This window comes from Moschus berezovskii, chromosome 9, assembly GCF_049115385.1.
Source record: "Moschus berezovskii isolate FMDL1 chromosome 9, NW_MosBer_1.0, whole genome shotgun sequence".
NCBI lineage: Eukaryota > Metazoa > Chordata > Mammalia > Artiodactyla > Moschidae > Moschus > Moschus berezovskii.
In genome coordinates, this window is record NC_142468.1 from 56,556,249 (window position 1) to 56,570,120 (window position 13,872).

Consider the following 13,872-nt stretch of genomic DNA (forward strand, 5'->3'; position numbering starts at 1 on the left):
TCCAAATAACCTCATTCTGCTCAGGGTTATTTTGTCTATTTTGTATCAGGTACACAATTCTAGAGTTTATGGGGTTTAAGTTTTGAGGTTCCTTGATTTTGGCTTCATATATATGCTGCTGCTGCTGCTAAGTCACTTCAGTTGTGTCCGACTCTGTGTGACCCCATAGACGGAAGCCCACCAGGCTCCCCTGTCCCTGGGATTCTCCAGGCAAGAACACTGGAGTGGGTTTCCATTTCCTTCTCCAATGTGTGAAAATGAAAAGTGAAAGTGAAGTCGCTCAGTCGTGTCTGACCCTTAGCGACCCCATGGACTGCAGCCTACCAGGCTCCTCCATCCACTGGATTTTCCAGGCAAGAGTACTGGAGTGGCTTGCCATTGCCTTCTCCGATATATATATATGCTGAGTTTGTGTATAAACTGAAAAGTGAAACTGAAGGTGAGTCGCTCAGTCGTGTTCAACTCTTTGTGACCCCATGGACTGTACCCTACCATGCTCCTCCGTCCATGGGATTTTCTAGGCTAGGGTACTGGAGTGGGTTGCCATTTCCTTCTCCAGAGGATCTTCCCAACCCAGGGATCAAACCCAGGTCTCCCGCATTATAGGCAGATGCTTTATGTTCTGAGCCACTGAGTCACTCACCGAATGCAGAATTAAGTTGAATCCCTATAACTAGGTTTTCGAGGCAAGGTGTGCACTCCTATTCTCATGTTTTAGGCAATGGAGGAACTGTACTATTAGGCTTGTGTTGCAAATTCTGTGTTACCAAGTTCATGCCTATACCTCCCCACTGGGCCCGCCCACCCATGAAAACATAAAAGTGGATCTTGGAAGCAGCTCCTTCTGACTTCTTTAGGCTTTTGCATCCAGAGTTAAGGATTCGGAGCTAGTGGGCGCTGGATTTACCTCCTTGCTCTGTAGTGGGTAACCTTGGGCCCGAGAATGTTTACCTGCACTTTACTGTCTTATACTGGCACCAATGTCTACTGGCTTCTATTTTCTGGACTTATTTCTTCAACAGTGAAAGGAAGGAGGTGAGACGAGAGAGTGGTTTTAGCTGTGATGCTCTTAGAGCACTATGTACTCATCCTGGCCATTTGCTCTTCGGAGACTAGCTGAAGTGCCCCTTTCCCCTGCTGTCTGGCTGAATTCCCTCTGGTTGAGCTCTTTGCTCATGTCTGAAGCCAATTTCTTGGTCTGTAGAAATGAGCCCCTGAGGACAGGGGGATTATGCTTTATCTATCCTGTATCCCAGGGCCCAGCACTCAGCCTTAGGCTCAATAAACATTTGTTAAATGAACCCAACAATGTATTTTCTCTCTTCCATTGGCTTGTCTAAAGCCAATGTATCAGAAGAGCAATGGCTTAATAAGCACTCCTGATGAACCCCTGAGCAAACAGGATGCTGTTAACAGTAGTCAGATGAATCTCTGGTAATTGCAAGCCTTAACAGGTAAACACAACAGTAAGTGCTTCCTTGCCTTTTGTGGACTTAAGTCCTCCTCTCTGGGTTCTTCAATTATTTTCAGTAATAGGGGAGAGGCTGGATGAGGGTCTTTTTTTTAAAAAAAAAAAAAGGAAGAGTAAGTATACTCTTTCCTGTAACAGGTTTTGCTTATATTTCTTTAAAATGTAATTTTACTTTACAAAGTTACAAAGGTAATTTACAACATGTAATTAAAGAAGAGGAGTAAAAACTTTGTAGAGAGAAAGAGACTAGCTCCCCCATGATGACATTCTTCCCATCCGGTAATCCCAGTCAAACTGTCCGCCTCTTGGACCTCAGTTTCATGCTATAGGGTTGCCAAATTTGGGATTATCTCCCCTTTTTGTACCAGATATATTTAAAAAATTACAATGTAATAAATTTTAGGATGAGGAAGGATAGACAGACCTTCAAATGAAGCAATAAACGACATTCAGATACTTTGTGATTTGGAGTTCTTCCTGCCTCTGCCTCAATGCAGGATTCTCTCAATCTCCCTCATTTTAAAACATGCCAGCCCTAGAACCTGCATTGCTCACAGGGCACGTGGGGTTTGGGGCACAGAAGGATTTCGCCCGCAGCCTGTGGCTGACTACCCAGAGCTGCCCCTATCCAGTGAACTGGGATGTTCTGATCTGTTGTATGACCTTATCTGCAGTTGTAAGGGGTCCATGGTGACTTCCAGTCCCAATGGTTTCTCGACCCTCAGAGGCATGTTTCTCTTTATTAAAAAAAGAAAAGCCTAAAAAAGCAAGATGTCTAATTAAAGGAATGACTGACTGGGGATTTGGCAGTTGTTTCTTTTTTTTTTTTAACAACTGTTCCCTCCTTGCAGACAGACCTCTTACCTGATTTAAGAACACTAAAGCATACTGTTGACACCCTTCGCTTTTTGTGAGAAGGGAAGGTATTTTCAAAGTAGTAGTAGGACTCTTTATACTCCTGACATTATTTTAAAAACATGAGAAAACATATTTTTTCCTTTTAAATTAATATGGTATAATAATTTGTGTAATGTATTTTAAAAACTATTATGGACACACTTTCCATGCTAAAAAAAATCGACCCTATATTGAAATACCACATATTATTATTTTGTTGTTGTTGTTAATTGTTGTGTCTTATTTTTTACATGAAAATGTAAGTTGTATAAGCTTTCATTCTCTCATTGCTGGCTGGGCTTCCTACCCTCCCTCTCCCTACATTTTGGTAATACTGCAGTGAGCATTTTTAAAATATTTATTTGTAGACCATGTGGCATTTCTGTAGACTCTCGAGGTCAGAAGTTATGCACCTTTAAAAATTCACCTTTAAAAAGATGATACTCTTAGGTGCCCAGTGACCTAAGAGCTGTCACTAGCACAGAAAGTTGTTAGTCTTGAAAATTTGTCATTTTGAAAGCTTAATATATAGAGGACTTGAAAAAAAAATTATTGCCATGTCAGGTCTAGGAGTTTCTAGGGCTTCAAACAAAGTCTTTGAGTAGCATGGGTTGCCAGGATGTCTTTTCTGGTTCTATGTTTCTGCCTTTGAGGCCTCATCTCTGGACTTGCCCGTTCTGCTCCGCAGGCTCCTTTTCTCTGCATCCTCCTCGATCTGTTTAAACGCAGTGGTGCTGTTGATGGATGCTCCGGAGCGAGTGTTGCAGCACGTGGGAGAGGGCAGATGTGGGTCGGGTTGGAGGCGGCCCTCTTCTGCGCAGGCATTTGTGGGCTCAACCCCTTCTCCAGTTCCCAACCTCTGCTCCTGCTCAGAGGGAGACTCTTGGGCAGATGACTGTGGCTGTGCTGCTGTCTGTGGCCGGGGTCTCCCAGGCACCCAGAATGACTGTGTGACATTTCAGGAGCACTTTGCTCCAAGGAAGAGCCGTGGTCCTGCGTTGTCATTTGGCAGGTGTCTGTGGCAGAGCTTGGTTTAACTGGAGTGGGTGATGACGGGATGATAAACAGGTGATCAGATTCCCCGTGGCGGAGCTTTGTTGGCCTTCCCACCCTAAAACAGGCTTCTTCCTTTTGTAAAGCAGCCGGCACCCTGTCTGGCCAATTCCTGCACCCTGGTGCTTAGAACAGACTCCCTTTGGGGCCGAAACCATTTCCAGTACAAGTCCCTGGTATCTAGGTGCTTTCTGCTTTAGACGTGGTACCTTGTTTGAATAGATCCCCTGGGAAACACACCTGGTGGTCCCAGTTTTGAGTAGATGCAGCAAAGATTGTCAGAAGGAATGACAGCTCCTTTTTCCTGAGTCTGTTTTGATGGACTTTGACCCCTTGTCCTTGGAACTGCACTTGCAGGGGGCACACACACTCTCCAGCTCTTGGGAGAATAAAGTAGTGGAAGCTACAAACAGGCTTTGCTCAAAAAAACTGCCATCTTCACTACAGCCACAAGGCTTGGCATAGGCCTTTCTAGTGAGACTGCATCAGAGTTAGGACAGTAGCTGTCTTTCCCAGATGTTTCATTCATTGGAAATATTTCAGTGATAAGAAATACCCTCAAACACCCTCCTGAGAACAGAGGCAATCAGTTTAAGTAGCTCCCGTGATGTAGCTGGAGCACATCACTACACCCATGGATTACACTTGGCAGTGTGTCCTTCAGCCAGCTGCATGGCTCCCAGGAGACAGCAGGGCAGTTGCATAGGGAAGATGTTAGAGAAGGGAGGTGGGGGCTGGGGGGCCTTGTGCATCAGCTGAATATCCAGGGCTGGGTTTGGGCTTTGGTACTTTGAGGTCAAAATCCAGCTGCTGCTGCTTGGACCTGCAGTGGTGAAGATGACTCAGAAATCTGGAAGGCGGCCATGGTGATTTCACTACTGGATCTGAGGCAGCGCTGAAGCCCTCTGGGGTGGGCGTGGTTGTTGGGGAATGTTTACTGATCAAGCGGATACAATGTGGATGCTGGTGTTCTGGGCCCCTGGGGTTTGCCAGTTACTTAGTAACTTGGGAGACATTTTATTTTTATTACTAAAAAAAGAATTTCTAGTGGCAAAATACAAAACAAGGACATGCATGCTCATGTTCACATGTGTCTGTCTCTTTGCGACCCTATGGACTATATATAGCCTGCCAGGGGCTCCTCTGTTCATGGGATTTCCCAGGTGAGAATACTGGAGTGGGTTGCCATTTCCTCCTTCAGGGGATCTTCCAGACCCAGGGATCAAACTCATGCCTTCTGAGTCTCCTGCATTGCCAGGCAGATTCTTTACCACTGAGCCACCTGGGAAGCCCACAAAACAGGGGCAGATGATCCTAAATAAATTCCATCTGACATGGAGGTTGTTAGTTTTGTGAATTCCTTACTTTCAGAGAACTTATGGTGAAGGGCCAAGGTTTCTCCAGGGGTGCCCCAGGAGCTTCTGGTAGGATAAGTGATGGATTGTAGGTTCTACTAACCCCACTTCTCAGAAGGGATGAAAACACTCTCATTTCCAGAGGAGGGAATAAAGTCTGTATTAGATTTCTCGTGCTGCTGTCCCAAATGGCCACAAACTTAAAACACCGTAAATCTATTTGATCTTACAATTCTGCAGCTGAGAAGCCTGATACGAGTCTCAGGAGGCTAGAATGAAGTGCTCTGTTCCTCCGGGGGCTCAAGATCAGCCGTCCCCAGCCTTTTTGACCCCAGGGACTGGTTTTGTGAAAGAGTTTTTCCATGGACCAATCTGGGGGGTGGGAATAGTTTTGAGATGATTCAAACGCATTACATTTGTTGTGTACTTTATTCCTATTATTATTATCACATCAGCTCGACCTCAGATCATCAGGCATTAGATCCTGGAGGTTGGGGACCCCCGCCCTAGAGGAGGATTTCATCTCTTTGCCTTTTTCAGGTCCTAGAGGCCACCTGCTTTCCTGGGCTTGTTTCCTTCCATCTTCAAATCCTGCTGCATTTTGATCTTCCTCTGACCATAGATGGGAACGGTTCTCTGCTTTTATGGATCTTTTTTACCCCATTGGACCCACTTGGATAATCCAGGAAAATCTCCCTACCTCAAGATCCTTAAATTAATCCCATCTGCAAAGTCTATTTTGCCATGTAATGTCGCATGCACACTGGTTCTGGAGATGAGGACGCAGACAACTTTGGGTGCCATTATTCTGTCCACCTGCAGGTCAGATGAGAGTGGTAGTTTACCAGGTTTCCATTGAGGTCAGTAGTACAAGGATCCAGGTTTCCAGCCTGGTCAAGACCCAAGTCTTTTCCTTCTGGCTGTTTGCCACATTGTGTTGTGCCTGGTAGAGGTTGAGTGGTCTGTGTTACAGGCTGTACCCTTTGCTGCAGCCAGTTTGTCCCTGGATAAGAGGCTGTGGGTATGAGAAGAGAAGGAGTCATCCCTTCTTTTGTGGAAGCAGGCCAGCAGCATGGGAGCAGGGCAGGGGTGGGTGGCTGCACTCCCCAATCTACCTTTGTGGGTGGGAGTTCATGGTGACTCTTAATCTTGTTGTATTGATAGTCTGTTCTCGGCAAGGCTCCTGTGCCAAGAAACAGACACAGCTGAGGTGGCTGAAATGAGGTGGGGGTGGGGTGGAGTTGTTCAGTTCAGTCGCTGATTGCAGCCAACCTTTATTGAACGATTGCTGTGTACCGGAGACATACCCACCAGTGTGCTCATTGGTGCTCTGAGACAGTTCTGTCCAGTAATTGCTGATTGCAGCCAACCTGTACTGAGGGATTGCTGGGTACCTGAGACATACCCACCAATGTGCTCATTCGTGCTCTGAGACAGTTCTGTCCAGTGTCTCCACGTCCTGCTCATCAAAACCAGACCCGCTCCTCTGTCCACTCTTTATGCGGAGACCTCATACCTGAAGTTGCCCTCTCTTCTTCTCACCTCTTCCCAGCTCAATCTCAAATTCCTTGGAGATGAATCTCAATGGCTGAGCTTGGCCAGATATTGACTTTGAGGTGGAAGAGGGGCACTGTCCCCTGGGTCTGGGGGCGGGTAGATGGTGAAAGGTGCTTTTCCTATCAGGTGGGGGCCTTGCCTTATTCAACCAGTGTTACTGTAGAAATGCTTGGCAAGTTGAATTTGAATTTATGTTGTTTTACAAGGCTTTATTTTAAACTAAACTTAAAGAAAATTTGCCAGAATACAAAGAACTCCTATCTAGTCTCACCTTCATTCAGCAATTATGGCTAGTTTGCCTCATTTGCTTTATCGCTCCACATTGATGCCTGTTGTCTTTTCTGAACCATTTGAAGTTACGCACATCATGCCACTTGACCCCTAAAGAGCTTCTGCATGTCTTTCCTAAGAACACAGACATTCCTCTTTGTAACTATAGTTCAGTTAGTAAAACAGGACATATATAACATTTTCCCCAATCTGCATATCTTTTTCTTAAAAAAAGAATTGTTTTAAAATTAATTTTCATCAAAACATAGTTGCTTTATAATGAGGACATATAGCATTGATGTACTATTGTTGAATATACAGTTCATACCCCAATTTTGCTACTTATGACGATAACATCCTTTGTGGCCACTCTTTCCCTGACCTAGGATTCAGTCCAGGATCATGCTGATTTTATTCAGTCGTCACATCTCTGTCAAACTTTTAATTAGGAACAGTCCCTCTGCCTTTGTGTGTGCCTCTGTGTGTGTGTGTGTGTGTTTGATGACATTGACTTACACTCTTAAACAATGTCAGTTACTTCCTAGCAATTTGGATTTGTGTCATAATTCCTCATTAGGAGGTTGCTCATGATTGGGTGTGTTTCTGTCAGGAATGCTACATAAATGATGTTTTGAATCTTTCTCAGTATATCACATCAGAAAGCGCAAGATGTCTTTCTGTCCTATGCTAATCTTAGCCGCGACCCTTTGGTTCATATTGAGCTTGCATCACTTAATCTGTGTGTTCCAGAGGAGGTGAGCACGTAAACAGGACCACCCCCTCCTTTAAAGGGAAGTCTGGTTTGCAAGTGCTCTTTGTACTCGGGACTTGGCTGAAGTGGGCACTCTTTTTCTCTGCAGGGTCTGCTCCTGAACGCAGGTGAAAGGGCTGATGTCTTCAGAGCCCACATATAGGAGAAGCTTGCCTGAGGCAGGAACAGAGCATCCTCTCTGCCCTGTGGCAAGAGTAAATCCTGGAGAAAGAAGTACAAAAGCCTTTTGACTCCATCCGACTGTCCTGCCTGCCTCCAAATTATGTAGGAGTGGAAAGGATTGATGAGGATGTGGAGAAATCTCTTGTTTACATGTGTTTGACGGATGCAAAAGACATCCAGGCTGCTGCCGCTGCATTCTTCTTTTGATGATCTCTTCTGACATGGATTCTGACATTGAGCTGCTTGGGTCTGGTTAGCTTGCATGGTGTTGAATATCAGGTGTGTAAGCTCCTGGACTGATCATGGCTTCCTCAGACCTAGGATGGTTGCTCCCAGCCCATTAAGCAATCACAGGACTCCTTGTCGATGTGACTCAAGGCTCAGGAGGCTGCCACGTGGGAAGGATGTGCTGTTTAGAGCTCTGGGCATTTCAGTTTGTGGCCAGTATTACTTTTTTTTTTAATTTGTTTATTTGCTTGCATTGGGTCTTAGTTGTAGCACCTGGGATCTTAGTTGCCTGACCAGGGATCAAACCTGTGTCCCCGGCATTGGAAGAAGGATTCTTAACCACTGGACCATCAGGGAAGTCCTTGGCAATATTACCTTGATTAATGCTTCTTCTGCTTCAGACTTCTTCCATTTTATGCTCTGTTTCCTATTGAATATTTGACCTTGGTGACCCCTAGAGCTGTTGATCCCACTTTTTATTAAGAAGCAAACAACGTAACCACATGCAGTCTGCTGCTGCTGCTAAGTCACTTCAGTCATGTCCGACTCTGTGTGACCCCATAGACGACAGCCCACCAGGTTCCCCCGTCCCTGAGATTCTCCAGGCAAGAATACTGGAGTGGGTTGCCATTTCCTTCTCCAATGTGTGAAAGTGAAAAGTGAAAGTAAAGTCGCTCAGTCGTGTCTGACTTGTAGCGACCCCATGGACTGCAGCCTAGGCAGCCTAGGCTCCTCCGTCCATGGGATTTTCTAGGCAAGAGTGCTGGAGTGGCTTGCCATTGCCTTCTCCGACATGCAGTCTAGGGTCAGTAAAATAAGATACAAAATAAGATAAAAAACAGGGGGAAAGTAATTCTAAAAGTGAAATATAGTCAGTCAGTTTAGTCGCTCAGTTGTGTCCAACTCTTTGCGACCCCATGAACCACAGCACTCCAGGCCTCCCTGTCCATCACCAACTCCCGGAGTTGACCCAAACTCATGTCCGTTGAGTCGGTGATGCCATCCAACCATCTCATCCTCTGCCATCCCCTTCTCCTCCTGCCCTCAATCTTTCCCAGCATCAGGGTCTCTTCCAGTGAGTCAGCTCTTTGCATCAGGTGGCCAAAATCTTGGAGTTTCAGCTTCAACATCAGTCCTTCCAATGAACACCCAGGACTGATTTCCTTTGGGATGGACTCGTTGGATCTCCTTGCTGTCCAAGGGACTTTCAAGAGCTTTCTCCAACACCACAGTTCAAAAGCATCAATTCTTCGGTGCTCAGCTTTCTTCACAGTCCAACTCTCACATCCATACATGACTACTGGAAAAACCATAACCTTGACTAGACAGACCTTTGTTGACAAAGTAACGTCTCTGCTTTTTAATGTGCTGTCTAGGTTGGTCATAACTTTCCTTCCAGGGAGTAAACATCTTTTAATTTCATGGCTGCAGTCACCATCTGCAGTGATTTTGGAGCCCAGAAAAATAAACTCAGCCACTGTTTCCACTGTTTCCCCATCTACTTGCCATGAAGTGATGGGACCGGATGCCGTTTTCTGAATGTTGAGCTTCAAGCCAACCTTTTCACTCTCCTCTTTCACTTTCATCAAGAGGCTCTTTAGTTCTTCTTTGCTTTCTGCCATAAGGGTGGTGTCATCTGCATATCTGAGGTTATTGATATTTCTCCTGGCAATCTTGATTCCAGCTTGTGCTTCCTCCAGCCCAGCGTTCCTCATGATGTACTCTGCATATAAGTTAAATAAGCAGGGTGACCATATACAGCCTTGACGTACTCCTTTTCCTATTTGGAACCAGACTGTTGTTCCCTGTCCAGTTCTAACTGTTGCTTCCTGACCTGCATACAGGTTTCACAAATACTCATAATTAACAGTACATCTTGACTATTCTACCCAGTATCCTGCTAAATATTGGAGAGGGGGAACATATAAAGGAGTGTGACACAACCCCTGACCTCAAGGATGTGGCTCTTTTCAAAAAGGGATTGTTATAAAGATTAAACTGATTTATGAATTCATTTTTTTCTTAAATAGTGTTTTGATTTGTTCCAGGCAGTTGTAGTGCCTTAACTTATTTGTGGGGTTATCACTGCATGACTTAGAGCACATTTGTCCATGTCATCCGAGGAATTGTAATGGCAGACCTTCACTACATCCCAGAGATAGATGCTTGGAAAAATAAATATGCCTGGCCATATATTCCCAGGCCATATATTCAGGCTGTGCTTATGCCTGAATTTGAGTAAAAATTATGGACAGCCTTAGGGCAACTAGATTTGGAGACAGTCCATCTTTCCTGCTGCTGCTGCTGCTAAATTGCTTCAGTTGTGTCCGACTCTGTGCCACCCCATAGACAGCAGCCCACCAGGCTCCTCCGTCCCTGGGATTCTCCAGGCAAGAACACTGGAGTGGGCTGCCATTTCCTTCTCCAATGCATGCGTGCATGCTAAGTCGCTTCAATTGTGTCCGACTCTGTGCCACCCTGTGCATAACAGCCCACCAGGCTTCCCTGTCCACAGGATTTTCTAGGCAAGAATACTGGAGTGGGCTGCCATTTGTCCATCTTTCCTAGAAGAATGTTAATAATTTAATTCCTTGTCTTGTGTCTTGGTATCAGCAAAAGCTTCTCTGAGTTGCTAATATGTTCTTAAGTTTTAAAGCCACTGATAGAGTATCATTAGATTTTCTGCCTATGGTATTTTTGTATGAAGAAGGGGCTTTGGCCAAGTAAGCATCACTTTCTTTTTACAGGATCCTCTGTATCTAATATAGAAATGCTGGATAAATGTGATCTGGTGGTGGTTGTGATGGGGAGTAGGTGTTGGGGAAGGTGTGGGAAGGGAAGGTGAGGTTGATGGATGCAAACAAAGATGTCCAGAATATGTGAAGAATAAGGTTTTGAGAAGAGCTGCAGCAGCAGGATAGATGAAAAGCAATATGCTGAAGGGACTTCCCTGGTGGCCCAGTGGTTAGGACTTCATCTTCCAGTTCAGGGGATGTGAGTTTGATCTCTGGTTGGGAAGCTAAGATCCCACATGCCTCACAGCCAAAAAACCAAAACATAAAACAGAAGCAACATTGCAACAAATTTAATACTTTATAAATGGCCCACATCAGAAAGATCTTAAAAAAACCAACCCACTTAGAATGTAGTGGTGGTTCGTGTACTTTGGTATCTTCCGGGAAGGAAGAATTCAGGATTAGCAAGTTATAGCTAAGTGATTGAGCTTTCCTCCAATTACAGGTGAGACTACTGTGTTTTTCTTGCAGATATCTGAAGTATCTTGTATACTTTCCCACTTAAAAAGAAGTAGATAAGTATCACAGTTTTACCTTTTCCCCTCTGTGACTCAGGATGCTGTGCTGACTTCAAAACCCTCCAGACTGATAAGAGTCCTTGGGTTGTCCCCCTCTCTCTGATGTGTCGTATTTCATTTGACCATCTGCCTCAGGAACCCCATGTGGGATGTTAGTTCCTGGACCAGGGATAGAACCCGTATCCCTGACCTTGGCAGGCAGATTCTTAACCCTTGGACTACCAGGGTAAGTGCCCCTATGGTGGAATTCATGTAATCACAGAGAACGTGGTCACGTTTGAAGCCTCTGGTGACCCTTGGGAGGCGATTTGGAAAGAGTGCAGTAGCCGAGGAGGATGCTCTGGCCACCTTCTCACTGTGCTGCACTGGAGCACTCGGAGTATTTGTGTGCCTTCCTGTTGGGGTGGAAGAAGGATTGGAAGTCTACATTTGCCTTGTGCTCCCTTCTGCCTCCTTTGGGACGCTGGGTTAGGATGTGTGTAGTTTGTAGCTGGAAGGTCCAGTTCATGGGTGTAAACCATGATCTGGGAAGTCTGGTCCCTGAACTGCCGTTGGCCAGCTCCAGCACTGGTAACTCAGTAAACAGTAAACTTTCATCTGAGAATCAGAGGGCAGAGCCATACTGCCCGACACGGGTCACCCAGATCTGGGTTCAAATGTTGCCTCACCATCTAATGGCTGCGTGAGTGCAGGCCAGTTAGAGAGCTCCTGAATTGCAGTTTCCTCACCTGTGAAATGTTGGTAACCCATCTACCTGGTAGGGTTGCTGTGAGAAGGGCACTAAACGAGCTAATGCAGGTGAAGCCTCCATCCCTGTGTCTGGCTCATCATACTTGTGCAGTAAGTAACTGTCTTCCCCTCTACCCTTGGCTTTTTTTTTTTTACAAGCACACGAATTTGAGCATGTTATTGTCTGGAGTGAATCTGTTCTAAGGTTGTCTTACCAAAAGTTCTCCCAAATCTACCCAGCATCACCCCTTTTACTTTCCCACATTATAAGGTCCATCACAGGGTGGCTAAATCAAACATCTAAGTAAATAGCACTGAACCTCCTTGTCTACAAGAAGGGAGGATCCTGGTGAGGAAGGTGGTTTTTAGATCTGCCTGAATTAGGTGTGCAGCTGCCCTCTGTCGGGGTGATACTGGGATTCCTTTATTTCCAGGAAGACAAATGGTAGGAGGCCAAGGGACAGCAGATCAGCCAATAGGTGTCATGTGCATTTGGATCCTCAGTGTTTGTAGCTAGTATCTTCATTTATCCCAAGGGCCTTGAGACCCCCCTGGGTTTGTGTGTTCCCTCATAGTTGTGGTGGGCATGGCCAGGGCAGTGCCCCGGCCCTGGAAGCCTTCACTAAGGGCTGATTCTCCCTAGGGCTGAGGTCCTGAGCTCTTGGCAAAATTAAATTAGTCTCTGCTTATGGCTGGACCTCAGCTGGCAGGGTCTTGGGGGTTTTAAACAAAAGCATGCGCCTCTCCAGAAGTAGATTAGGGAGATGTCCATTCAAGCAGGGGATTTGGATGTGTTAATTCTCAGACTAGGTATCTGATTGCGAAAAGGACTGTGCGACCTTATTTAGAAAAAAGGTTGCACTTTGTTAACCTTTATTCCCTTAAGAAGGAAAAATCATTACATGGCAGAGGTTCAGGCCCCATAGGAGATTTTCTGGGTGATTCTCCATTTTAAGAGTCAGGCTTCCACAGACGGGATAAATTGTCAGGAACCTCTGACTGTCCCAATGGTGTATTTTTTTGGTTGGAGGGGAAAAAAATCCTTATTTCTTTCCTATCCTAGGCTTTTGTCTCTTCCTTCCTAGTCCTAGCAGATAAGGATTAAAAAAAAATTTTTTTTTAAAGAAGAGGAAAAAAGACATACATTTGAAAAGACATTGACCTGTCTCCTCCCCCATCTCACCTCTACTCCCCATCCCCCCTCCATGCTTATTCAATACCAGTAAGTGGTAGTCAATTCCAAGCAGATTCGCTGCAAGACAGCTGTGCAAGTGATGGGCCCCTGACAGGCAGGCAGTTTGGTTCCTCCCCTGAGCCTGCGTCACGTGCCACCCCATCCTGCCGCCTTCCCCAGCCACTCCACTCCCAGCTGAGCCCTTCTCCCTCTCTGTTCCTGTAAGGCTGTTGACATCTGTTTCCAAGAACGAAACATGGGCTAAAGCAGAGCACAGTGACATGGATTTGGAAGACCTGAGTCCTGAGGCAGGCCTCAACACCTCCTAGCTGCCACTCTGAGCCTGAACCTCCTTCACTGCACTTGCAATTACACTGTGCTATCTGGTCTTCCAGCTAGAAAATGGAAGTCCTGGAGGATAGGATGTTGTTCATCCTGTTATTTCCAGTTATTTATCCAGTCATTCATTTCTTTTACCTTCTTAGGACTCAAAATAGAAAGATGAACATTCAACGTGTGGCACGTGGTAGGAATTGCAAGCTGCTGCTCCTTGTCCCCCTTTTTTTCACTTGAGTGATGTGATCCATGTATGGTTGAGGGAGCTTTGGATCTTTCTCCCCAGAGCATTGGAGAGGAGGAGGACATGACCTTGCTTATTGACCCTGACTACAATACCTAGTGAAAGTGAAGTCGCTCAGTCATGTCCGACTCTGTGACTCCATGGGCTGTAGCCTACTAGGCTCTCCCATCTATGGTATTTTCCAGGCAAGAGTACTTGAGTGGGTTGCCATTTCCTTCTCCAGGGGATGTCCCCAACCCAGGGATCGAACCTGGGTCTCCTGCACTGCAGACAGACGCTTTACCATCTGAGTCACCAGGGAACCCCACCTA

At 45.7% G+C, this 13,872-nt stretch overlaps 1 protein-coding gene across 6 annotated transcripts in view; it reads left to right on the forward strand.

Annotated features, from left to right (window-relative positions):
- The window catches only part of TLN2 (talin 2), a 509,872-nt gene that overhangs the window by 95,013 nt on the left and 400,987 nt on the right, over nt 1-13,872 (forward strand). The window contains exon 1 of one of the 6 annotated variants that reach the window (XM_055435639.2): nt 6,416-7,816. The exons of the other annotated variants lie outside the window; for them this stretch is intronic. The gene's annotated coding sequence lies outside the window, so the exon portion shown is untranslated. Of the gene's footprint in view, nt 1-6,415; nt 7,817-13,872 lie in introns of those variants that run through there. 6 annotated transcript variants of the gene reach the window in all.